The following is a 25,572-nucleotide window of genomic DNA, read 5'->3' as shown; positions in this document are numbered from 1 at the left end:
TATTCCAGGGTCCAAACACAGTGTACAGGATATGATTCTTACTCTCAATCATGCTACAAGCCCAGAGTAAATTAAGTAAGGTGTGCATATCAATGAGTGTTTAACCCCTATTACCCTTGCATATGGATAGAGCCAGAACCTTGTTTTTACTGAATTTGCTCCATCAATAAAATCACTAGGTCAAACACCCCATTTTCTGATCACAATTTCCTATACTTACAATTTAATTATTCAATTACTCCCACCATGACTATTCTTTAACTTATTCAAGACTCCAGCACACAGAAATCATTCCTCTCACCCTAGATATTGTTTGTCGTCTGCCTCCACTATCCTCTCTGTCCAGCTTACATTCCACGGTCTGTTCAGTAAGTCCTTTGCCCATGATCTAACCCTCCACGCTCCTTTCATCTCTGGCCATTTCTCAAACTTGGATGAACCCAAATACCCTTTTCTCCATGCCTCCCTCTGGTTAGCTGAGTTCAACTGGAGAAAAATCAAACAATTTATTAACAGCTCAAGATTACCACACTCACCTGGACTGGTATTAAAATGAAGTCACAATAATCAAATTTAAGGAGTCTCACTGCCACTCTCCTGAACTCCTATCTCAGACTCTTTTGGCTCCCTCCAGAGCCCTGATCATATCGCCTTCTTGTCTCACTACTCTCAGTGGATGTCCAGGTCTCCAAATTCTTGGAGAAAATAGCCATCGGGTGGGAAATCACAGCTTCCCAGTATCGAAAGCACACATGCATTTGACCCATTTTACTCATATTCCCCAGGAACCATAGAGAAGGTAGAGATCCTTCAGGTAAAAGTCAACATCTCCGACTCCCTTCGCCCTCGCCTTCTCAGGAACCTTCTGCTATTTATACCTGCTCCGCCCCTGTGCCCTCACCCTTTTCACACGGTGACCTTCTCATCAACATACAAAACACTCACCGCTCCCTGAACCTCACTGTCCTCGGCTCTGGCCATCGCCCTATCTTCCTTCCTGCGCATGGCAATCCTCGCCTAGAAAGCTGTTTATTCTTATGGTTTCATTTTCTCACCTGTCACTTACTGGTCAGTCTACTCCGACGTGTCTTCTGCCTTCGGAAATAACAGTGATGAAGGCAGAATGTAATGGTCGTTACCACCTCATCCCCAAAGGTTCCTATCAATGCCTACTTCTCAGTCTTCAACTTATTTAGACTCAGTCCTTGAAAGTCTCTCTCTCAGGTTCCTTTCTCACCTGAAATTTTGGTTTCTTCATCTTTGTTGGTCTGTGTTGCTCAATGTCACCTGTTGGCTTATCTCTAAATGGATTATGCTTATCAAAGTTGGAGTTCTAAACACACACAGGTTTCTTTTCTTTAAAATCTGTTCTCTCTGGGCAGCTCTATACCTGCCCATGGCTTACATTGCCATCTGCACTCAGGTGACTCCAACGTAAGCCACATGCTCAGCCTTTTCTCTGAGTTCCAGATCCATGTATAGGCCTCCTATCTGACATCTCCACTTTCACATTAAAATCAAATCTCAAACCCAGCAGGTCCCAAATGGTCTTGATGATTTCCTCACCCACGCCAGCCCGTCAGCGATACCAGTCTCAGCGAATCCACTCATTCTGCCCATAGGCTGGGAAAAGTAGGAGTCAACAAACACCCCCAAATCCAATCCCCAAAGAAATAAATGAATTCGATCTCCTAAATGCCTCTTAAATCTGCCCCACCCCATTTTTTACTATCACCAATAATCCCAAATCCTAAGAATATTCATAATATGCTACGCCAAACGTAATTCTTCTTTGTTTGCCTACATGCACTCCCCTGGCTTTATTCAATTAATTCTCCACCGTGCAGATGCGCAGACATTTTCAGAACACAAAGCTAGTGTAAAACCCGTATCTCTAACAGGGCCACTGAGGCTCTAAGTGATCTAGCCTCAGACTTCATTCCAGCCCCAGACAGAATCTGTCCCTTCAGCTTTCCATATGCCAGAAACTTGTCCTTTTGGTCCCTCAACTCTTCTTTTTTTTTGTTTCCTGGGCTTTGCAAACATTGTTCACACATCTGAATTATTTCCCTTCTCTTATTTTTCCCTTAATTAACTCCTACAAATTTAAGCAGAATATTGTCATTTTAAACTTATCTTTTTATTCCTTCCCACCCTGCCCTCCCAGCTAGGTCCAGCACTCTCAATGATTCCAGCACATTTCATAATATAGTTATATATTTGACATTTTTACTAACATATTTTTAACTCATTAAAATGTAAATTCTGAGTAAAATGGCTGTAAATATTGTCACTATTGTGACCCCAGGGTCTGGGCCTATGCAAAATATGAAAGTTGGTACTTTTGGATGAAATGAATGGATTAAATGACACGAGTACATTGATGTTGATTGCTAGATGCTGGTGAAGTTCTATGCTATTTAATGTGTATACTAAATATTATTGGGTTTTGATAAATATTGAGTACTTTTTATTTAATTTGATAATAAATTCTTAAATACACTTGTCATTTACTTCTAGACCTGGTCCTTAGGGTAGGAGTTAATTTTTGCTATCTCCAACTTTCCAAACATTAGCACTGAATTTGTTTCACAGGGGCACTTACTAAATGTCTGTTGAACATATGTCAAGAGGTAGAAGAGAAGACAGTTGCACAAATTAAAAAAACACAATAACTCAATGCATAGTTGGTTTAATTTGCAAAAGTAGAACTGAGATTAAAAAAGAGAAAAGTCAACGGCCTTTTTCTTTAAGACAATGAAAACAAACAACTAAGGTGACTTAACACCTTTAAATTTATTAGTTGTTTCATCTTGATAATCTTGACTCAAGGTTGCTGGTCTCCAAGAATTCAAAAAAAAAAAAAAAAAAAGAATAACTTTAACTGAAAGTGTGTTTTTAAAAGTGAGAATGCATTCTTAGCAGGGCCTGGTTACTGTTGGGTGTTGTGGGATCTCTGTCTCTGAAGAGTGTTAAGAATTGATGACAGTTAAATATAGTTTTGCCTGGAGCCATGGGGACTAATTGGAGGACCCTTCTACCCATCAGTTTCCACTGTGAAGCCTGCTCCAGAATTCTCCCCGGAGATGGCCCATGGCAACTAGGACAAAATAGCCACGTGTCCAGCAACTTCAATAAACAAAAGTCATGGGCTCCATCCCACAAAAAAGCTTGTTACTTATCACTAATAGTTGAAGGATCTGGAAATGTTCACCTTTTATATAATTGAATCATCCTTTATAACACCTATGAAATGACATTAGAATATGGCTATTCCAGTCCTCAGTTAGATAGAAATCAGCTGACTATTTATGTAGTGGCCACGGGTGTTTCACGCGGCATTAGATGCTTGGAATTAGTAGTTGCCCCTTCAGGATTTATCAGTGAAGAGGGGAGATAAAATCAGTGAAAATAAAATCTTGACAGACATACAGGCAAAACTAGTACACACAGAGAAATGTAATTACAGGGAAGGTAAACATGAAATTCTGTAAGCACAAGGGGAAATTTTCCTGGGAAAAGGACTGAAGAGGCTTGGAAGCCGTACAGAGAGGAAATGATGTTTGTCAGATAGAAGGGGGAATCCATCCGAAGCACTTGGAAGGGTTTGTAAGACACGTCTTTAAAGAGTGGGAGGGAAGATCATGTTAGCAGACAAGACGATGGATGGGTGAGTGGGAACAGAGGGTGCAGCTTTGGTTTATATGCTTCCAGGACATAAACGGATCCTTCGGGATGTCTGTCTGGGCTACTGCACGCGGTCTCCTTGGCCGGGCTCCAGCCCTTGTTCCCGGGCCTCCCCTCCGCCCCACGCGCCTGAATCAGGGCTTCTGTGCTGGCAGGAGGTCAGGTTCAGGGCAGCCCACACCCGAGCCTGTGACTTGGGGCAGCCACGCTCTGAGCCAGCTGTGTGACTGCAGGTCCCTGCCTGAGCTGCTCCAGGCTTCAGGCCCCTCATCCAGAAGCTGAGGGTGTGGAATTAGACAGAGGCTCTCAACAGAAGCTGCACTGCCCCAGGGCCTTTGAAAGTGTGGGTACGTGATGTTCTCATGTGAGCACGATGTGGGCGCTATCGTCATCCAGTGGGTGAAAGTCAGGGGTGCTAAACACCTGACAATGCACAGGACACTGGGGGTGGAGGCAGGTCAGGTCTCATATTGAGTAGGACATTCTAGGACAGATTTTCCAAGGGAAATCCTGTAATCATTCAAGCCTATAGCCTAACTCCACTCAATTATGGATGCAAGACATTTTGGGCTAAGTTTTCATACCCACAAAAGTTTCCAGGGGTGCAACAAACATGTGAATGATTGAACTCTGTTTTGGTTAGACTTAAAGGCTGTTCACCATTTAAAGAAAATCATGTCAGCAATGGTAATGTTACTCAGGGTACTTGAGTAACAATAACTCACAGGGCCGCGTGTGCAGCTGTGCACTCGCTGCGCCCCTGGGCGCAGGCACAACACGCGGCGAGTTCACGGCACCTGGGCGGCAGCGGCCGTGAGTCGTCGTCTATTGCAAATCACTGTCACCTCTCCTTTAAATGACAGCTTGTATTCATTTCTGAAACGATGATTATACACTGTTATATTTTCTATGAATTTCACTTCAGAGTTTATATAATAATTTTTTTGATATAAAAGGGAGCTGTGGGTCTAACAGGATCCAGAACCAGTGAATTGGATGCTCTCAACTTTAAGCTTTCAAATCCCTGGGTTTATAAGTTTTACTCTGATCTGCAAGGAGGGAGAAACTCTTCAGTGATTTTCTCTGGTGATATTCAATTCACTGTCTAACTTCTGGAGAAGGAGGCTGACCGAAGCAGACTGTGTATCTGTTTTACCGTCTTCCCACTTAGTCCAAATGAGAAGAGAGGCGGGTGTGTAATCGGGAGATGGGCGCTAGCTGAGCACACACCACGTCCAGTGCTAATAACAACTCCAAAGAGATGAAAAGTGTCTGTGGCCCTGATTCCATCTTTTAGACGTAGACTTCATTCACAGAAAATAGATTTCATTTCCTTTAAAAAAGGAAGAACTGTACTTTTATTAAAAAGCTAAAAAAATGTCCAACTATACTCAAATTCTGTTCATTATTAGAAGAGGAAACAGGAAACTGAAGTATACTGATCTTTCCAAGCATGTGGCATATTTCAGGATTGTCACTGAGTTGACGTCCGGATAATCCATCTCTCCTTTGCCTCCTACACACACACACACACACACACACACACACACATCACAAAAGTAATTTAGTCAGACAAGGCCATATCAGCTCTACGGGCATGATGTTGAAAGGGTTTCTAAGTAGGTTGGCATACACATATTTTAGTGGGATAATCAATAAGTTCCATTCTACAGGGCTTTGTAATTTGCACATGTCACTCCTTGAGAGTAAAACACAATGAGGTTGGACTTTTTACAGTCAAATGCCTTGATTTTCATTTCATATTTCACCTCGAAAGCACAGTCATCCACTAAAACAAAACCTGTGGGCAGAAAGGCTCTTTCCCATTTTGCAAGTCAAGCAGAAGCGTGAGAGGATGCCAGGGTCTCTGGCAGCTCTGCCTGGGCATCTCTCATCCCTCGGGTAACGTGACCTTCACATGACAGAACTGGATCAAGAATAACACCGTTTGATGGTACTTGTAAAAGTAACAGAGCTGCTGTCAAAAACGCCCAGGGTGACAGTGAAACCTGAATACGTAGTAGGTGCTGTGGGGATAAGAGCAGGAGCTCATGTCTTCACTATAAATGTTTCCCTCTTATTAGTGTTTCACTTGCCAAAATTATTGACATCCAATTTTTAGGGATAACAAATTGGTCCAATGGAGCCACTACAACTGAATGGAAGGTGTAAGAGTTTAATAATGCTGACTCATGGAGTGCTGACAGATACATTATCTTATTCATTCAAATATACTTATTGACTATCTACTCTATGAAAAATATATTAGTTGTTAAGGGTGATAAAACAGGATATAAAGCCTTATTTACACTCAAATAGAGCTTTCAGTTGAGTCTAAGGAGCTAGAAATATTCAGAGGAAAATATGCTTAATGTCCTGTTTCATGTCACACACTGGTCCATTGAAAGGGGAACAATAACTTAGGTTTTTGGAATAATCATAGAAGGCTGCCTGCAAGAGGTGCCATTTGAACTAGAGCAAGAGAGAGGAGTCATAATTGCAGCAAGTGGCATTGCAGTCGCATAAAATCGAGAACCCCCAAGTGCCCTCTGGGGAATAGGCGCCAGTTAGCTCCATTCCACTCCGGGCGGTGTTGTAACAGAGAAGAAGACCAGAGGCTACGGATGACAACGCGGAGAGCGAAAAAGAAAGTATAACAAATGTGGGTTGTTTAGGAGGTAACTACAAGCCAGTAAAGCACGCGCTCAAAGAGCATTTTAGAAAGACACAGTAGCACGGCGAACGGCATTTCTGTTCTCAAGCACGTGCTTCACGATCAATCCTTTTTAACCGTTTTCTGTCACTTTGTCACATCCTAATCTTTCCCCAAATCCCGAATAAATCCAGCTACGCTCTCTCTCCATTCCTGGTCCCTGCGTAAAGGATATTGTTGCTTTGCAAAAGAGTCTATTATTACTTGAGAGCTTGACATGCAACATTTTGAGCAAAATTCATCAGATTCTACCTTTCCTCTCAAAGCTGACTGGACCAATCACATCCCCGGGCTTGCCAGAGGCTCCGAGGGGCCATAGTCAGGCCCTGCCTCACGGGGCCCAGGGGAACCAGATGGGCCCGTGAGGCTGTCTCGTCAAGGGGTCGAGCTGGGAGACTTACAGATAAAGGGCAGCATGGAGCAGAGAAGCCAGAAAAGAGAGAAGAGGGGTCAGAAGTTAGGAAGAGGCAGAATATCTAAATAAGCAGAAATCAGGAGGCAGAGAAAGAGGAGGAGCGAGGGTTAGGAGAAGAGTCCAGTAGGCCGGGCGGCTGTCTTCTGCAAGGGACGTCTGCTCACAAGCGCAGCCCTCGGCTGGCATCTGGAAATTTGGGTATCGAGAGGGCTCCCACCACCCAGACTTGTAGGAGTAGCTCACTGAGCCTAAACAGTTCGTACAAACAATACAGTGTGTGCTGGACACACGTCTTCCTTCTGGGGGTCTGGGATCTTGGGCCGGGCCAGGCAGTGGCTGCCTGGCGAGCAAGCCCCAGTGAAGATCCCGGGCAGCCAGGTTTCACTCGTTGCTGCCCCTCATTGCTGGGGGAGGAGCAGCATGTCCCGGGTGACGCCCCCGGGAGAGGAGCCCTGGGAGCCCTTGTCTGGCTGCCGTCAGACTTCACCCCGTGTCCATCTTCCTTTGCTGGTTTTGCTTTGTATCTTTTTTGCTGTAAAATCTGGAGTGGGACAGCAGGCCGAGTCTCGTGAGTCCCCGTGAAACACTGAACCTGGAGATGGTCTTGGGGACCCGGCCACACAGGGCTGTTACAAGTTATGTCAGTTCGGATGCCTTTTCATTTGCTTATGTCTGTAGCCCAGGAAAAAAAAAGCATAGAAGTCAGACTTGGATGTTGAGGATTGGGGTTTGATGCTAGGTGGTGGCAAAAATACTGCTGGATATTTGTAGTCTCCTGAATAATTCTGAGTGAGTCCATTTTAATGTATTTTTCAAGAAGACTCACTGTGGAGGGACTGAAACCCCACATGCTTTTATTTACAATAAACCCTGTTACTCAAGATAAGTCAGGGGCGACATTAATTCTTTCCTGAACGAGCCTAATGAACAATTTCCAAAGCAAATCGTATAATCAGGTAAAGTGATTCTGCTACCGATGTAGAGTTTTCAAACTCAATGGAGCCTTCAGAGCTGCCTGGAAATGTTTTTTTTCTGTCTTTACTCAGCAACCTTCCTTTATCACGGTATGTCTTCTAACTTCAAGCTTCAACCCCACTCCTACGGCTCTTTGCAAAGGACTTTGATCTCTTTAAAGGAAATGAAATCTGTTAGAGGGATGCCTTCCACATCCGAACCTACCTGCAGGGACCCTATTCTAACTGTCTTATCCCCAATTCCGGAGAAGAAAATCTCTCTCTTTCTCCAAATGGAATTGAGGACTTAATTTCTACGTTGATCTCTATCTTTTGCTCTTGTCCAAGTCCTGATTCTCCCCATTAGCAGCTCATGCTCCCTGTTATCTGTCGTTCATCTCTCCTCTCTACAGTGCCTTTCTTCTATGGACACACAACGCCCAAGGCTCTTTCCTCCTAAAATGGCAAAACAATACGAACAAAAAGAAAGCTCTTCAGCTCTCACTCTGCAAACATTTTGAGGAGAGGCCCACACTCAGTCTTCACTTGCTGAAATCTTACTCATGTCTTGCCTTCCACCCTCTACCTTCATTCAAAGACCCATTACCCGCACAACTCAGTGGCTCCCTTCAGGCCTAGCCAGGCCTGTGATGACGCCGGGACCACTTCAGTTCACGCAAGTGTCTTCTCCCGCGCCTTCCCAGTCCCCGACTCCCTGTGCTCCCTCTGCCTTCTCTCGTGTCCTCAGCATCTTCCTCTGCGTCTTCCGCTGCCTCCTCCTCGTGATCCCTGAGGTCCCTGGTGCCCCCCTCCGCCTACCCGAAGCCTCTTCCTGCGCGCGCCCCATTTCCTCCCCTGGCGACTCCCAGGCGCACATCTCCGACTCCCCCTCCCTCCCACGCTCCAGAACCGTCCTCCCGGCTGCTCCCTGAATGCCTGCGCTGTGATGAAAGCGTTAAGACAATGCGTCTACAATTAGATCCGATATTCTGCTTCTAAGATAGATTTCTGCGCTTTTTATCAGATTAATGACATAACATCTACGTTCTTCTAAGATAAACTAGACTAATACACATTCTCAACGTCTTTCTCTGCCTCCCACGCAGCCGATGAACCCCCAAACCCTCTCAGCACCACTGCTCCCATGACAAGAGCTCTCTCAAGCTTGCCCCTCTGCCCCATCAGGACAACCGCATCCTTAGCTTAAGCCCAAACTGTCTCCACCTGGGAAACGGCACGGCCTTTCTCCCTGTTCTCCTTGCCACTCCCCCTATAACCCACCCTCTGAGGAATCAACAGAACGATAGTTAAAAAAGTAATCATGAGTTTGTGCCTTTGAACCAGGTTGCCTAGGTCTGAATCCTCACTCCGCTACTGTCCTGCTGGGCAGCCTTGGGCACTTACTGTACCTACTCTGTGCCTTCTTCATGGGTGGAATAGAATATTGATAGCTATGAAGGTTAAAAGAGTTAACATATGTAAAGTGTTTACAACTGTGTCTGACAATTAGTAAGTGATTAATAAATACAAATCATAATCATATATCTTCTTTCTTTATCTAAAAAAACTGTTACATCTATTTTGACTCCAAACAAACAGGCAAAGTCAGAGTGAAGCCCACTACTATTATCCCTCCCTAATCTGAAGTCTTAAATAGATGATTTCACAGAATATACTGCACCATACACCACACCACAGATCTCCTCCAGAAGAGCGTAAGCTCTAGATCATATTTCCATCAGTATTCCCAGAAAGAATGAATGAATAAATAATAAATGATGAAGGTTTTTTATATCACAGTCCATTTTATCATGGTCCAGCTCAGGCAGTACATTTTTCAGAAGCATTTGCGATAGATAAAAGTATCAAAAGGCAACATAATATTAAGCAAACAACTATCAAATGAGAATGTAGACCCAACCTATGACTATTTAGAACAAACACACAGGCCTTCTCGAAACCTCTCAGGATTTATACTGTTAAGCATGGAAAGTCTCAAACTATTGTAAGAGCAGCGGCTGAAATACTGATGTAAATAAATATTTATTGAATACCAACTGTGTGAAAGGCGATGCATTAGAGTTTCTCACAATACCGAAAATATAATCGAATGAGAAAACAAGGAATGAACAAATCCTAATAAAAGGCCAACTGCAAGCGATACAGTAAATGTCTTACGAGTGTTCTCACACTCAGGAGAAGAGTGGCAGGATGTGTTAACAATGGGAGGGACATCAGGTCACGCTCCACGGAAGGGCCTGACGCTTGCTGAAGGCTTCAGGATGAGAACGGTTTGAACAGAGGCCGAAGGTGGAGAAATGGGGTCCCGGGAGAGGAAAGAGTATATGGAAGATATGTTAGTGTGACACTGTTTACCATCTTTAAACCCTACTAGTGGTCTGATGAGGTAGGAAAGCAGGCTTTTGAAACAGGCACAAAAGACGGTAGAAGAAATGATGAAGCATGGTCGCCCCGGGAGAGAAACAGCATGGGGTACCATGCCTGGAGCATCATTGCGCGCGGCTCACTTTGGAGCCACCACAATTGGGGACTGGAAGAAAATTCACTGATGCAAGCAAATATGTGGATGCGAGAATTTGGATGCAAGAAGCAGACTGGCTACAGAAAAATAAAACAGTTGAGCTATTTTTTAGCTGTGCCGTAAAGCACAAGATTGGCGGGAGACACTTTCATTCAAGGTGGGACAGGCCCTGATATTCCTGGGTGGCATTCCAAGTGGCACCCCGCTGACTGCGGGAAGCAGGCATAGAAAACACAGGCTCGCAAGGGAAATGCTCCCCAGAAGTCAGGACCACCCTCAGCGGGGGTGGCTTTACTCAGCTGGGCTCACAAATTTACAGTCAGAGCTTCCAAGCAGTAAATTCATTAAAGCCAGGAAATTGCTTAATTAGTTTAAAGTGACAAACACTTCTAAAAATAAATGTTTGAACTCCACGGATTCCAAACAAATTTATCACAATCAGAACTCTTACAGTTTGCCTATGATGGCTGGAAAATTAATTCGCGATGATAACATGTCAGACCTCATGCTTTTTACCCGGCTTTCTTCCCCTTCTTAAGAAGAACTTACTTGTTTTAAAGGGTGTTGAATTTCCACCCATCCTTCCTTCCAGCGGTCGCATCGTTTTGAGAGCTTGCTGACTGTTTTCCAACCTGCCTTGTCCTCTTCTTTATTGCCCCAAAATGTCTACAGATGTGATCACGGCTTATTATGCACTGACGATGCTCTTGTGTGTTTAGGAACCTGATACAGAGCCTAGTCCAATTACAATGTGTTAACGTTACCCATGCTCAACATTTTAAAAAACGTGTATAAAAATCTACACCTTTATGTTTCGCTATGGGTTGTTTTGCAAGAGAAAAATCACACTTTATTAATATAAGAAATAGAGAAAAGTTGTGTTATTCCCACAGACACTTAATTTAGAAAATTAAAAATACACAAGTAGTGAAATAAGTGAATATTATTACCACAGAGGATCGCCACTCAGGCCTCTGATCTCCCTCCACAACCATCCACATCTTCCAGAAGGGCTGGACCTCGCCCCCCAGAGTTTTACCTTCACCTGGGATCCCCGCTGGGAAGCAGAAGATGCCGAAGGAGAGGTGGGAAGGCATGAAGTGGCCACGGCCGGCTTCTTTTGCCTTCCCCGGAACGTCCCCCCTAATCCGGACACGCTTTCCGGCCAGTGCCTCTTAGTGGACAGCACCGAGCAGCAGCCACACCAACAATCACTCAGAGTGAGTCCCGGGCTGATGACACCCACACATGTTAATACTTCGCCATCGACTTTCAACCCCAACCCTGTTCGTGGAAGATTTCAATACCGAGTACTAACTGGCGAACATACTGACTAAACAGCAGCCTTAATGATTCACTTGAACACAGTATACATTTTGTTTAAAAAAATTGGGTTCTAAATAGTTAATTTATAATGTACGCTATTTATTACTGGATCATAATAGTGTTTTCCTAAAAGGACATCTATTGTCCATGTAAATATCAAAGAAATTCCTTATGACTGGTATCATTTCTGTTAATACTGAGTGAATGAATGGAAGTTGGCCAGCAGATAAAGTAAGAGAATGTGTGGCACACTGTTTGGAGTTTCCAACCTGAGCTCATTTAGTATTTAATTGATAGTAATGGTAGTCATTATACATTATATTATTTATTGAAAATGTCTTAGGAGTTTGATTGTCATAAAGCTTTCACAGGGTTACTTTCCTGACACTGATATTCAGAGAACACATGTATCAACCACATTTGTAAAAGCACCAAGAAAGTGTCAGCAAATAAAAAGAATTGCTCAGAAAAAATATGCCTCTTAGAATTATTCTTATGTTTTATGTATAAAAGTAAAAATAAACAAATGGAACATTTTAGTACCTCTCAGTTTTAGGAAAAAATCATAGATTTACTTACAAGGAATCTAGAAGTCAACAGAATGAAGTTCCATCACCAGCCTGCAATTAACAAAACAACAAAACCTAAGACAATATTATTTTACTCAGACCACCTAATTGAGTAAAACAGATAAAACATTATTATATGATCTATGGCTCGATAATATGCATTTATAGCATTGATGGTGGTAAATAATAATGGTAGCAATAATAATATGATGATGGTAAATAATAATTTAACAATAATAATATGATCATGGTAAGTAATGGTGGCAATAACAATACTATAATCCCTCATTCCAGAGGTTAAACTGGGGCATACCATACATTCTATCTTTTTCTTTAAATGCTACTCTTTCATGTATTAAGCATTTCAAACTGTCAGTTTGTTTACATGCATGCTGAGGAAAACAACCAGGAGATTCATATATTTAATTGAAAATAAGACAGTGGAATTGTATTCTGAACTACCATCAACATATATTCAGAAATTCAGTTACAATCACAGGGAAACTGATTTACTACATCACTGTGGTTTCCCAACAAACTTTTACAAGTCATATCTAGGGGCTAAAAGGACCATCCCCAGCCATCCCGCAGCCACTGGTGGAGCATTTGCAGCCTGGGTTGCAGAAGCCACTGGGGTGCCCTGGATGCCAGCTCTGCTGCTGTAACAGTTCTACCCAGATGCTCCAGGTGCACTCAGAGCACAGTCTGACACCTCAAGGCGTGGGCAAGAAGAGTTTGGGTTCAGGCAGGGCTGGGGCTGGAGTGAACCAGCATTGTATGTAGTGCTTTGCCATCCGAGGACCAGTGCGAAAGCAGGACAGAGTCTTGACTGGACCCTCATGTGGCTGAGGACAGTGTGGAACATATACCATGAATTCAGGTGTTTCTCCCTCACTTGCTCTCAGCATCTTTTCTTTGCTACACCGTAATGGCGCAGTGTATTATCATACAATAATTATATGATAAAAGATGCAAATTCTATGGAAGAATCCATATTTTCATAGCAGACAATCTTCTATCAGGATGCGGTCTGATAGGCATTCAAATGCGTCTGTGTGGGGGTCTATATGTGTCTATCGTGAACATCTGTAGGCCGACCTACATTTATCTTCAGAAAATTTCACACAGGGACTTACTATGAACGTGATGATGCACAGAGGCGTAGCCCCAGATCCCTGATCTAGGAGGAGTCTGCCACGACAGGATGAGTTTCTAAATGGGTAGCAGCTTTTGTGCAAGCTGCATGTTAAGATACTTGACAGAGTTCAGTAATAACAATTGTAAAGTTAAATTACAGAAGGGAGAGGCATTAAGAGGCAAAGAAAAGAGAGAAAATTCGTGTTTTCAGATGAGATCGGTGAGGAGGAGGAGAGTCATCTGCGTAGGGAGACATAAGAACCCTCTGTCGTGAACAGGAGCTGAAGAGACATTGATTGGGGAAGAAAAGGGGCACAGCCGGGGTGGTGAACAGCGCACTCGGCGAGGAGCCTGATTCTCGGGATCGCTGATGCGAGGGCGGAGCCCGGGGCTCTGAGAGTGACACAGGCCGCAATTTCCCCGAAAGAGCTGCTCCTCACCCGGTGCAAATAGTCTCCGTGCAGCTTCAGGGGCTATGTTGCAAATAGTCTCTCTCCGTGCAGCTTCAGGGGCTGTGTTGAGTAGTAAAACCGAGGCAAGGGCTGAACCGAGAAGTCTGAGGGATACAGGAAAGTGCTGAAACCTCGAGGCGCAGGAGGGCCACGGGGGGACACACACCACAACGCCGAGTGGGCAGCGATGCTGGAAGGTGCGGGCGACGTGGTCACTATGTTTCACTATGTTTGGGGGAAGGCGGCTCCAGGTGGCGGCTCTGCATCTCGCAAAGCCCGAGGGGGGGGAGCTAAACGTAAAGACTCGGAAGTGGAGGCAGTTGGAAACTATTGCAAAAATAAGGAAATGGTGACGATGCAGGGACAGGATATGTTTTAACAAACATCAGGTGGCAAGTGAGCGAGTCTCAGCGGAATCACTTTGGATGCTCAAATCCTTGTTTCCACAGTCAAACAAAACAGGGCCCTGGCAGCGGCCCAGGCAGGACGAAGGGGCCCGGGGGGCTGCGATGACTGGGGCGGGGCAGGTGTGCACGGCACAGAACTGCCACTTTCCCTGCAATTCAGGACCTTTCCTACTCTCACCAAGTGTACTCTCACTCCTCACATCACCTCTCAATTCCTGTCCTGCCCCTTTCTGATCTCCTGTTTCTTGCCTCCTGCGCAGGTTCCTACCAGCCTGTCTACATGGCTGGGCGAACCGGCCTCTTCGGAATACAGTTTAGCTCTGCTCAGGGTACTCAGTGTTCATTCTTACACCTTCTCGCTGACTCAACTCCGCTAAGGGACACTCTCCACGACCTGGCTCTGGATGCAAACACTTCTTCTCTGATCGGTTTGTACGCCACATGGTGGGGGAGAGATGAGATAGTCTGTGTGGTGTGACTCAACATGCATAAAATAGTCTCAGCTGATACTGCAACTATATATATTCATTGAGTCTAAAATATTCCAGGATTGCACTTTAAATTGCATTATTTTAGAACGAGGCCCTTGGAAATTAGCCTATTTAAGTTTATAGTTTGTTCCAGAATTGTAATGCCTAACCTTTTGGCATATGAGAATTGATTCAGTGGGAACATTAGCGAAATAGAGAAAAGAGCACAATCTATCTGGGGTCTGTTATTTGTCTCAATTGCTTAGATTGTTTCCATTTTTTAAAATTAACAGAATGGTGTCTGGCATCTGCCAAATAGAGCTCTGACAAACAAGAGGCTTGACTGAGAGGAGCTGGCATGTGGATCGAATGCTGAATTCATCTGGGGAGTTATATTTAACTTAGATGTCACAGTGCTCTTATCGGTTTGACTCCCCATGTAAGGTGCCTATAACTCTTTTGTCTTAATATTCAATTTTAAGTTTTCCTTTTCAGATTTCAGTCTCCTATGCTACCCCTATTGGCCTCCATGGCCCATCGTTCACCAATCTTACTGTATCATCTGGTGAATTTCCCAATCATTCATTCATTCACTTATCCATTCACCTTTGGGTACACCTCTGAACTTGGAATCGGGGTTGATAAAAAGACATCTTCATTCTTTCCCTTGATATCATGAGTTTTTAATCAAATTGGGAATCCCAAGATATTTTCTCATGAAAAGTTACAAAAGGGCAGACTATGATTGAATTCCAAATGAATGATATAGGACTATAGACATTAGGAGGAAGAATCATTGCAATTTAGAGTAAGTCATTCATTCATTCATTGAACACAAATTATATCTGGCATGGTTCTAGATATGCTGGAATACTGAAATTACAAAAAATATACATAGTTTTCAGTTGGAAGGAGACATGTACAATGCTGGATAGCAATAAGTGCAGGAAAAAAATAGTGCAGGTGAGGGTAATAAAAATAGTTGAGAAGTTTCAATTTTAGATGAAATGGTGAGGAAAGTTCTCCTTGAGATTAGATTTGAATAAATACCTATACAGAGTTAGAGGGATGTGAACATCTGAGGCAGGAGCACATATAGACCTTGAGATGAGGCATGTCTGGATTATTGAAAAAAAGAAATCTAGAAGGCCAGTGAGTGAACAAGGGGGGACTAGTAGGAGATAAGGTTGGAGGGCATTGAGACCAAGAACATGAGGGGGCTTGTAGGTCATAATAAGAACGTTGGCCTTTACTCAAAGCCAGATGTCCTTGGAGCATTTTCAGAAGAAAAGTGGCATGATCCAACTTCCATTTGGACAGGAGCGTTCTGGTGGTGGGTTGAGAATAACCTGACATAGGGGAGGGGAGGAGAGATCACAAAGGTCAATGAAAGGCTCTCCTATTAGAGTCTAGGAGAGAGGTGATGAGGCTTAGACTAGAGTGGTGCCTGTGAAGTGAGGAGACGCTTTCAGATTTTGAAGGTATTTGGAAGCTAGAACCTAACTATTTTGTTGACCAATTGAATATTGAATGAGAGAAAAAGTAGTGCCAAGGATGAAACCAAAATGTTTGGCCTAAGCAATTAGAAAACTAGTGGGAGGGTACTGGCGGCCTCAGCTCCGGGCAGAGCATGTAAGTCACACTGGCCAGCCTGCGTCTTCATCTCTTTGCTACAGTTGTGTCAGAAATGTGCACACGGATCAAACCCGGACAGTGAGACCCAACCTGGGACTTTGGTAAAATTATGGGAAACAGACGCTGTCTTTCCACTGGAGTTGCTTGACTGGCAAGAACTTAAGCACACAAGGTGGAGAGGTGACTTGAGAATGAAGCTCCCACGGACCCCCCAGGAGGGGGAGGTCAGGATTTTGATGGCATCACTTAAACACCCGCATCCCTATGTGCCGTGAGCCAAGCCCTTACCTGAACCTGTTATTCTGTAAACCCCAAATTAAACTACTGTTCTTCCCACAGTTTTTCTTTTTCATAAGCCAATGTGCGTTAGAATTTTGTCTATTTTAGCCATAGGATTCCTAATTAACATAAAATGGTGAACACTGTTTTAATAAAAAATCTCCGGTGTAGAGTGTAGAATGGAAAGAGGAAGGATAGCAGTGATGGAGGAATCTGCTAGAAGGCTGACCAGCCATGCAGCTCCGTGCGGTGAGGCTCCTGAGAGGTGCACAGGGAGGCAAAGGAGCCTAGCTGTGGGAGAAAAGTGGCACTGATTTCACGTTCGGATACAGGACGTGTCATAGACGGCCTAGAGCTCTGCGCCTGTGCGCACGAGAGACGCGTGGGTAAGGAGGAAGGCTGGCTTCTGGAGGCGCAGCCGGGCCACGCAAGGGACAACCGCCACGACTTGCATCTCCTGAATCTGTCATGTCCTAACATGACTGTCACATTCAGCTGTGAAAATAGCAAAGCATGGGACCAACGACGTTCCTTCAATGTTCTGAATATTTGCTGATAGTAGGGATCAAGCTAACAGCCAAAATGTATAGAAAAATATTCTCTGATTCGCTCGTGTCAAATCAGAAATTCTCATTTCTCTTAAGCAAGGTTTTTTAAAAGTCTGCCCATTTGGGGGAGATTTCCAGAGTATAAATCTATCTTGTGATTTCTGTATTTTGAAATAGCTTAATATAAGACAGCTGTAGTATATTGGAAAGGGTACTGGCCATATTTTAGAAAATAAGAGTTTGAATCCCAATTCTGCAAAACACTGGATGGGGCACCTTCTCAGAGCCAACATCTCTCTCTTTTCCTCAGTTCCTCATCTGTAAAATGGAGTCAGCATTGCCTGCTTCAGGGGCATGTTGAACAAGATAATAAACACAGGGAACTGTACATGCTGCCAAGCGCTGTTGGGCCACGCAGCGCTGCGATAGCTACACCACAATCATTAGACATAAAATGCACGCATTCCCTGCTGAACACTAGCGGTTTCCGACCCGTATCGTAACCATAATCACTTTAAAAATCACTTTGGAAAAGTAGACGAAGTAGGCAACGGTTTTTAGGGGAGAGAGTGTAGCACAGCGGATAAAAGCACAGCCCGGCGCAGGCAGACTGGGGCTCACAGCGCGGCCCCGCTCCCGGCCCGTCCTCAGGGAGCCTGCTCCCGGCCTCACCAGCCGCACGGCCACGGCTCTGCTTCTGCGGCGGCTCCACCACCGCGGGGGAGGCGCCGGGGATGCTGCGGGAACCGAGATGCTCACGGAGCCGCCACGTGCGTGAAGCCAACTGGAGGCCAACTCTTTGGAGCTAATTTTAGGCCTTTAGAGATTTCCTGAAACCACAACTATTTTGAGAAGGGGTCGCCCACTGTGCCTCCCCAGAACCCCAACAAATGGAACAAATGTATTTCCTCACTGCTTCCAAATACAGACAAATCCTGTGGTTTGGTAGCAGGAAAGGGGAGCAGGGAGGTTTGGGGCGTGTGCAGACTTGGGGGGTGGCGCACAGCACACCTCTGGGCAAGAAAAGCACATCACTGGGAGGAGGTGGCGGTGGGGGTGGGAGGCAGGGACCTGGGGAGAACAGGAGCAACGTCAGAGAGGAAAATGAAAGAATGGATAATCAACTGTGAAATGACTTATCTTGAGTGAGTTAAAATAGTTTCAAAAAAAAAATATTTTACAACTAGACCAATGTGCGTTATTTTGTGAATAATGGGGTATATAAAAATCTACCATTGAAATCGATAAATTTGGGAACCACTGTTTGCCTTATTAAACATATCCTAAGTTACACAAAATGGATTAACCACAGGGTGTTTTTAGTGATTAAATTTCCCAAAGCTTATTCAGAATAAAATTCAATGGTCAAAAATAATATGTGTGTATTGCCTTTCATACAATACTTGCTATTAAAAATGTGACAACACATAATTAGCTTCTTGTTAGTCTAAGAGTCATAGAAAATCTTCAGGTTTAACGTAGTTCCATTGAACTGTGTCTCTTATATACTTTCTTAGCAATGCTTCCTCCAAAAACACTGTTATTGGTGATAAAATAGCCGGATAACTGGCAGGAAGTACTTTACATTTTGGAAGCCTCCCTATTCTAACCTGAAAAGTGAAGTTACTAGAATATACTCTAATTGCTTGACTAGTTCATGTTGAGTGAAATAACATAATACTTATGAAAAAGCCCATACAGTGTTGCCTTTGGTGGGTTCTCCCGCTATACCCAGCTGGAAAGGACAGTGTAAGAACAAACTTTGACTTGGAGCCAGTCACTTCATCACGATGTCGATTTTATTTCTTTATTAACTATCTGCAAATTAGCTTTACACACCCAACCTGAGAGGGATTTCGTGAAGTTTATCAAGGTAATATTTATAAACTTCCCTGAAATCCCCAGCTGCAAGAGAAAATGTCATGTAATATCACTTGCCTAAAAATGAGACCTTTTGTCAGCTTTCATTAGAATTTTAAATTTCTTTATATTAAGGCATGTGAATCAACCGAGTATGGTGAGCAATGACTATTTGCATATCGTAAGTTCTTCGGGGCCAAAATCTAAGCCACTTCATTTTTCCTTCTTCCACAGCATATAGTTCTTAAAATTGCTGCCGTTAATGACGACGGTGGTAATATCAGTAGTGCTATTAGTAGTAATAATAACACTACTGTAATTGTCTAGATCGTGGCATGCATCGCGTCTCTTCCTGAGAATTATTAAGAATTATTTATGGTTTACTGATAGGACTCAGGGCACAGTTCAGTACGAAAGAAAACTTGGCTACATTCGAAGAACTTACTCATCTTATAACTGGAAGTCTGTGCCCTTTGACTAGCATCTTCCATTTCCCACACCCCTTAGCCCCTGGCAACCACTATTCTGCTCTCTGTTTCTGTGAGCTTGATGTTCTTAGGAGTTTTCAGATCCCACATGTAAGTGAGATCAAACGGTATTTGCCTTCGTCTCTCTGACTCATTTCACTTAGCGTAATGCCCTTGAGGTTGGATAATGTTGTAACGAATGGCAGGATGTCCTTCTAGTTCATGGCTGGACTCTATGGCTCAATAGTATTCCGAATATTTCAGTGGGATGATATTCTGATTATATTCAAAACAGTATTATATTCAGAATAGCATTCTGAATCTCTATCACATTTTTTTTATCCATCCATCCATCATGGGGACACAGAAATCTCTTCAAGACTGATTTCACTTCCTTCGGATATACACCCCAAAGTGGGATGCTGGACACTTCTGTTTGTGACTTTTGAGGACCATCCATACTGTTTTCCATAGTGTCTGCACCACTATACATCCCACCAGCGGTGCAGGAGGGTCTCCATTTCCCAGCACCCTGGGTAACGCTTATCTCATTTTCTGTTAACAGCCCTTCTAACAGATGCAAGGCGACGTCCCATTGTAGTTTTGATCTGCATTTTCCCCATGGTTAGTGATGTTGAGCATTTTGCATATACCTGTTTTCCATTTTTATGTCTTCTTTGGAAAAAAATGTCTCCTCAGGTCCTCTGCCCATTTCTTAACTCGACTTTTTTGCTTTGAGTTACTTGTATAATTTGGATATTAGCCACTTATCTGACGTATGTTTCTCAAATATATTCTCATAATTCAAAGGTTGCCTCTTCATTGTGTTGATTGTTTCTTTGCTGTGCATAAGTTTCTAATATTTTGATTATACTGTAGAATTGGTCTATAATTTACTGTCCAAATCAATACACTTTTAAGAGTGCAGAGGATATCAGCCATGTCAAGCACTAGGCATCCTTCCTGGGGTTCAACAATTATGACGGTTGCCCTAATTATATGCCCTGGGCAGGGGAGAGTGTGCCTTTTGCACACTCTCCCCCAATGCTTAATGAAAGTAGATTTTATTTATGTTCCCGAATAATTCTTTCTAAATGGATTTTATAATAATTGAATCACACTTTAACTGCACTAAAGGATCTTGCTATTTGAAGAAACTGTACAGTGATTTCAATTGCAAATTGGGTAATGGTAATTCTCCCCACCTCAAATTTCTCTTTTGTAAACAATGTTATTTGTTGAAATTACTTAGCTCCCAGTACATCTATATACTAATTAGTGCCTAATAGCTCTGTAAAGAATATGTATTAACTCATTTCCTGACAATATGTTTGGAGTCTTCCCTTACTCGGTCCTTTCCCTAAATTGTACATCAAACCTATCAGCAAATTCAGTTGGGTTTTTCTTTAAGACGTATCCTGAACCTGATAGTGCTCACCACCCAAGACCCAGGGGCCATTGCCTCTCACTCCTTTACTCTGGTAGCCTGCAGGTAAGCCTTACCTGCACACTACTCATCAGAGATTATTTTGATCACAGATCAGGTCAACTTTCCTACTTGAACCTACTGCATTCAGAGGAAAGTAAATGTGACTATTGTCTGCAAGGTTTTGCCTGGCCTGACCCTGCTTCGTTCCCCACCAACCGTACTTCCTTTTCCTCCACTATTGTTGATCTGGGGTGATCCAAGCACACAAAGCATGTGTGAGCCTCAGTGCCTTTGCACTTGGTGAGCCCCATCTATTCACATAGCTTATCCCTTTGATATTATTTCTTTCTCTAGTTAGATGTCATTTTTTGAGAGAGACCACCCTAGATCATCCTATCTAAAAATTGTATTTCTTACTTCCTCCCATGCTTTATTTTTCTTCATAGCACCTTTTAGTTCATTTTTGACATTATATTACATGCCTTTGTTTATTTTCTGTCTTTCTAAATCAGCCACAACCCTCATCCAGGTGGGGGCTTCTTCTATTTATATCTGAAGCATTTAAATACATTCTGGCATATGGTAGGCATCCAGTTCATATTTTTAGAGGAATAAATAAATGAATTTGTGTAAGGGTATACAGATTAGGTCGAATTTCATGTTGAAAACTTAAAAAAGAAAATCTTGCATTCAAACATCTTTCTCATTCAATCATTTACCCTCTCGATGGGAGGAGAGCTAGTGGGGTAGGGACTCAAACCTTAAAGAATTAGATTAGCCAGCCAGTGAATGCCAAAGACTTGGCTAAGGAAGGAGAAACTGGGCTGATTGTGTTATTTTGAGGCAGAGCTTTCAGGAACCTGCGGTGGTTCTCGTGGATGCCCTCTTATCCTCAAAGAGTAGAAATCCCCGCTTCCCAGCTCTGATTAAAAGATGGGCTTTCTGCCATGCCCCAAAGGTCACCGGAGCAGCTCTTCGCTAGCTGATGGGAGGCAAGGCGGCCCAAGGTTCCCTGCGGATGGAAGTTGGGAAACGAGCAGAGCAGCAGCCCCAGCAGATCTCAAGTGCCCTGAAGTTGTCCAGGGAGGAAGCCTGATCTCTCAGTGGCGACGGCCCAGCCATTTAGTGCTTTATGGACCGCAGCCCACGGCACTCGGAGGCCGGAGGCAGGCGGCGCTGACTGCAGAGCCCCGATGGCACGTGCTCCCTGCAGCTCGACCCTCACGGCAGCCGAGCGGCCTCCGATCTGCCCTGTGCCCTCGCCGCAGCTTCTGGACACCTTCCCAGGGAGAGCAAACTGCGTCACTGATCAATGGTTCTGAAGTGGCCCAAAGCCGAGCATCGCTTTCTCCGTTAGAATGTACTTAGCTCAGGGCCAGTCTTTTGATAGGAACCGTGGAGTTTTATACCATCTAGAAGTTACTTTTAATCTTGATGCCTTCCTGCCAAGCAGTCAAGTTGTTAATAATCCTGTACACCTTCAAAGTAAATTTTGACAAGTTTTTCATTTGTAAAATCAGAAAAAATAAAATAAAAACACCCAGAAATGCGGATGCCAATGTCTGAACAAAGCTTGCAAAGACTTTTGTAGTTTTTTACTAAGAACCCAGGTGAGGTCTCCTTTTTAAAATTTCCTCAAGTATGCCATAATTTGCTAATTAATATGCAATTTTTATAGTGTGCCTACATTTTTATATTTATTATTTTGTGTGTTAATAAATACCACTCGTGAGATGTAAGTTAGGAGACAGCAATTCATTAAAACTGAGTCACTTCCCTTTCATCTTGGGAGAGTTCGAACTGGGTTGATGAGGGGGGCTTGTTTCCAGCCAGGCCCCAGTGACCTGTCCCTTGTATTTGGAAATATTAGAATCTAAACGCAGTCACACGCCCTCCGCGTGTCTTCTGCCTCCTGTCTCTGGGCTCCTCTGGGTGCACTATCGCGCTCGATCTTAACTGCAGCCCTGGGGTTCTTATCTTCGGGTTGGAGGATACTGAGACTCAGAGAGATTAAATAATTTGGCCACAGATATTGAATTAGTGGTAGAGCTGAGACTGGGGTGCAGATCATCTGACTATTCTCCTCACCACTCCGTGTCACCATCGTTTGCTGTGGCGATGTCGGTTTTCCCTAGCATTTCTGTATGTGCAAGGCACCTGTGTTGGAGCTATGCTCCTATCATTCACTTAAAATTGGCCTTAAACCCCTATATCAGAACTTGTGGAAATTAAATTGTCCACAGATACATAATGTTAAGAGTCTTTTTAAAAAACTCCGAGATATTAAGATGTTTTCTAAATATATAAGTGCATATTTCTGAAAATATTAATGAACAAGCGTCTTATTTAGGCCTAAGCAATAAGATGACCCTCAGCATAATCCTACATACATGAACTTCTCATTGGAACAAAGGCTCAGATGGCTTAAGCAAGTGCATTCTTATTTTGTGTATGATCCCTGGATATATTAATAAAATATTTGTGTCTGAGTTTTCTAGTTGCATTAATTTAGAAAATGATAGTTTAGAGCTTTTGTCCAGCGTGGTATCGGGGACCACATGTGGCTCTTGAACACGTGCAGTGAGGCTGGTCTGAATGCAGATGTGCTGTGAGCACAAAACACACCAGGCTTTTAAGACTTCACACAAAAAGAAGAATGTAGAATATCTCACTAATATTTTAACATGGATTATCTACTGAAATAATATTTCAGCTGTATTAAGTAATAGGTATCACTAAAACTAATTTCACTTGTGTCTTTGTACTTTTTAAAAAGTGGCTATTAGAAAATGGAAAACCACCCATGTGGTTTACGACACGTTTCAATGGGACCGCGCTGCTCTAGAGAGCACCAGGGAGGCCTGGGACACGACATCTGTCCTCGCTGGAGGACGGGACGGGGTTTGTGCATGTGAAACAGCCAGAGGTGCGAGGGGAGATCTGTTTAAATAACCAGTGATCTGGAAAAAGAAATCAGCATTTTCAAATAACCTCAAAGAAGCGGAAAATCAGTGTGGTCTACAAGACTTGAGGGAAGTTGGATAGTACGCGTGCAAGTGAGCCTTTGGACATTTGACAAGGAACTAGGCGGGGTGGGACAGCACCACTGCCAGTGACCAACTAAAAAAAAAGGTGGCAGAAGCAGGACGAAAAACCTGAGTTTCCCATGAGGGAGAAGAGGACAATCACTAATAAAAAAGGAGGTGCTTTTCTGAGTTTCTCTTAAATTCTGAATTTTAATATCAAATGTTGGCAAGTCAAATTAGCCATATGCTTTTTGGTCCTTAAAGGAAATACCATTGGGGAGCCAGAGCTCCAGCGCCCGCGGCCTGTTTCTCCCTTCTGAATTCAATTTTTCCCGTTATTTCCACCGTGCCACCCAATCTGCAGCAGCTTTGTAAACACGATGGGCTTTCAATATTAGACGGCTCATTGCTCAAGGCGCTTGTCAAAAATTCTGCACATAGCGAGATTACCTAAGGACATAAAAATGAACACATGTGAATCCGTCACTGACTCTAGTTTTGGTTACGCAGTCAATAAGAAAAATAAATCAGTTTTTAAACTTAAAAAGGCACACCCAGAAGAAGCATAACGGGTAATCTGTCCTGTTTCAGTAAGAACATGTGCTGAAACCATGTGTTAAGGAGAACACCAGAAACGTAATCTGTAATAAAGGTTTTGTTTTTAAATTTGGAATCAAAATGGTAGAGTGAAAGCTATGCTTTTTTCTACTCTGAAATAGTTGTCTAGTTTATAGGAAATACCAAAATAATGAAGTTCTTTCTGGGTTGTTGGCCTCTTAATCTCGTATATTAACTCAGGTAATGCACCACTACCACTATCTTCTATTTAATTATTTTTACTTATGTACCATTAAGCTCCATTTCCATTACTTTTGGAGTGTAAGAAAAAGACAAAGCCTGGGTCTTTGGGCCCTGACATCACCTCGTTTACAATCCTCAGACGACCCTTTACTTTTTTTTTTTTTTTAATATATCTTTATTGATTCCAGAGAGAGGAAGGGAAAGGGAGAGAGAGAAAGAAACATCCATGATGAGAGAGTCATTGATCGGCTGCCTCCTGCATGCCCCCGACTGGGAACCGAGCCCGCAACCCGGGCATGTGCCCTGACTGGGTATCGAACCCCGATCTCCTGGATCCTAGGTCAATGCTCAACCGCTGAGTCACTCTGGCCGGGCAGAAGGCCCTTTGCTTGGTGGAGAACACAAATAACAGTCTTTGACCATTTTTTTTCAATTTTCATTGAACTTATTGTTAATAACATGGGTTTGTTAACATGGGTTAATAAAATTATAAATGTTTCAGGTGTACAATTCTATAACACATCATCTGTATATTGTATTGTGTGTTCACCACCCAAAGTCAAGTCTCCGTCCATCACCACTTATCCCCCCTTCACCCTCTCCGACCTCCCCCTACGCCTTCCCTCTGGCCATCACCACACTGTTCTCTGTGTCTATGAGGTTTTGTTTGTTTGCTCAGCCCCTTCACCCTTTTCCCCCAGCTCCCCAGCCCCCTGCCCCTCCGACAGCTGCCAGCCTGTGCTCTGTGTCTATGAGTCTGTTTCTATTTTGTTTGTTTGTTCATTAGATTCTACATATAAGTGAAATCATATGGTCTTTGTCTTTCCCTGCCTGGTTTATTTCACTCAGCACGATG

At 43.4% G+C, this 25,572-nt stretch overlaps 1 long non-coding RNA gene across 1 annotated transcript in view; it reads right to left on the bottom strand.

Annotated features, from left to right (window-relative positions):
* Positions 1-25,572, bottom strand: part of LOC107541970 (uncharacterized) — a 1,179,532-nt gene that overhangs the window by 488,274 nt on the left and 665,686 nt on the right. The window contains exon 4 of the long non-coding RNA XR_001603661.2: positions 12,216-12,256. This is a non-coding gene — a long non-coding RNA (uncharacterized LOC107541970). The remainder of the gene's footprint in view (positions 1-12,215; positions 12,257-25,572) is intronic.

This window comes from Miniopterus natalensis, chromosome 2 (assembly GCF_054644295.1).
Source record: "Miniopterus natalensis isolate mMinNat1 chromosome 2, mMinNat1.hap1, whole genome shotgun sequence".
NCBI classification, from domain to species: domain Eukaryota; kingdom Metazoa; phylum Chordata; class Mammalia; order Chiroptera; family Miniopteridae; genus Miniopterus; species Miniopterus natalensis.
This window is presented reverse-complemented; position numbering and strand designations above follow the sequence as displayed.